The sequence below is a fragment of the Malus domestica genome, chromosome 12 (assembly GCF_042453785.1).
Source record: "Malus domestica chromosome 12, GDT2T_hap1".
NCBI classification, from domain to species: Eukaryota; Viridiplantae; Streptophyta; class Magnoliopsida; order Rosales; family Rosaceae; genus Malus; species Malus domestica.
Window position 1 is genome coordinate 16,090,561 of NC_091672.1, and position 2,203 is coordinate 16,092,763.

At 35.7% G+C, this 2,203-nt stretch overlaps 1 long non-coding RNA gene across 1 annotated transcript; it reads right to left on the reverse strand.

The window, feature by feature from the left end:
- Positions 1–874: 874 nt before the first annotated feature.
- LOC139190029 (uncharacterized) lies at positions 875–1,728 on the reverse strand. Its single transcript, XR_011573997.1, has 2 exons — positions 1,489–1,728; positions 875–1,381 (listed from the first exon to the last, which is right to left on the reverse strand). It is a non-coding gene; the product is annotated as an uncharacterized lncRNA (long non-coding RNA).
- Positions 1,729–2,203: the final 475 nt, after the last annotated feature.

Below are 2,203 nucleotides of genomic sequence, written 5' to 3' on the forward strand. Positions count from 1 at the left end.
TTTCTTCTTCTTCTGGGTTCGGACCTCCTTTTTTTTTTTTTTTCTTCTTCTTCTTCTTCTTCTTCTTCTTCTTCTCCCTCCTCCTCCTCTTTCTTCTTCTCTTCTTCTTCTTCCTCCTTCTTCTTCTGGGTTCGATCCCTTTCTTTTTTTTTTCTTTTTTTTCTCTTTCTTCTTCTTCTTCTTCTTCTCTTTCTTCTGGTTCGGACCTCCTTTTTTTTTTTCTTTTTTTTCTTTTTTTCTTCTTTTTCTTCTTCTCTTCTTCTTCTCCCTCCTCCTCCTCTTTCTCTTTCTTCTTCTTCTTCTCTTTCTTCTTCTTCTTCTTCTGGGTTCGGACCTTTTTTTTTTCTTCTTCTTCTTCTTCTTCTTCCTCCTCCTTTTTCTGGGTTCGGTCCCTCTTTTTTTTTTTTTTTTTTTTTTTTCTTCTTCTTCTTCTTCTTCTTCCTCCTCCTCCTCCTCTTTCTTCTTCTTCCTCTTTCTTCTGGGTTCGGACCCCTTTCTTTTTTCTTTTTTTTTTTCTTCTTCTTCTTCTTCTTTCTCCTCCCTCCTCTTTCTTCTTCTCTTTCTTCTTCTTCTTCTCTTTCTCTTTCTTCTTCTTCTGGGCTCAGACCTTTTTTTTTTTTTTTTTTTTCCAATTTCAGGTTTTTAAAAAAAAAATTAAAAAATTATTTTATTTGCCACGTGGCAGACATTTGGCAGCCACGTGTCATATATGTGGCAGCCACGTCAGCATTTAACAGATCCATGGATGGAAAATCTAACGGTTGTATGAAATTGAAATAAAATAGTACTTGAGGTATGAAAGTGAAATGTTTTAAAGATCTTGTATGAGATTGCAATAGAGTTCAAACCTGAGGGGCTACTATGTAATTTACCCATAAAATAATTACTGTCGGATAAAACCGACAGAAAAATATATTAATAGTTAAAAAAATATACTGATACATGCTTTTATTAATAAATATATTAAGATTGAAAGTGGAGTTGGCGAACCACTCTCAGAACGAAATGTATGCTTCTTCGTCCAGTAGCCGACATTCACCTCTCCCAGACCCTGCGTAAAGCGGGAGCCTTGTGCACTGGGTACGACCTTTTATTAGTCTTAGAACAAGAATCATTGAAGCCAGAGTGGCTTTGTATCAGCTTAACCTCAGTTCTTCTTCCTTCCCCTTATCACACGGAGAGCCTTGGAGTACTTAAGGTTAGTCAACTGCAACTGGTTGCATGTTTTTGGCTTCCTGCCTCAGCTCTTGAAATAGAACAGATGACAAGTATCGCTTCCCAAAGGATATGTCGCCCTTACCACAATGAGTTTGCCTTTGTTTTCTGGCTTTTTAGCAAGCTCCATTGCTGCCAATGTGTTGGCTCCAGATGATATTCCCACCTGCATGAATCAGAAGAAAGACAGATAAATATATTTGAAAAAGAAAAGAAAAGACAAACCTGAAGAAAGCTCCATTGCTGCCAATGGTGGGTTTCGTAATTGCTCACTAGTATGGCCTTCGAGCCTTTCGATGGCCTGAAGAAAGCAGCGATGAAGTTCAAGAGTCCATCTCAAACGAGAAACCTTGGATCTCACATACTGCCTAAGGGCGCCGTTCCTTGCACTGCAACTACTTGAAGTCATTATTCTTCCTCAAATTTGCTTCTTCCGTTGGTGATTAAAGTGAGAAGGACGAGAAAGAAATGAGAAGAGGAGAAAAGAGGGAAGGAAGGGGGTAGGTAGAAGGCACTGGCGCAAGGAAGAGATAGAAGGGTTTTATTTTGAAAAATTTTCATTACTGTTGGTAAAACCGACAGAACCAATTTTTTAAAATAAAAACCGATAAAAAATTTTCATTACTGTCGGTTAAAACCGACAAAAAAAATGACGCCCAAAATCCTCCCAAAATTTTAAATTCCCTTTCCTAATATTTTAAATTTCCCGCCCCCCAAAATTTTGTTATGATTTTAAAATTCCCTCTCCCAAAATTTTAAATTCCCCCCCCCCCCAAATTTGTTATGATTTTAAAAAATAAAATTTGGTTTAATAAATAAATAAATAATATGTATTTAAATAGAATACATTTTTAAAAATTAAATAAATAATTGTTTGGTTTAATAGATAATAATCCATGTAAAATATGTGATAAAGAAACAAAAAAGATAATTGTACAATGAAAATGTCATCACACAAACTAAATATTGTCTAATCAATACTTGAAAA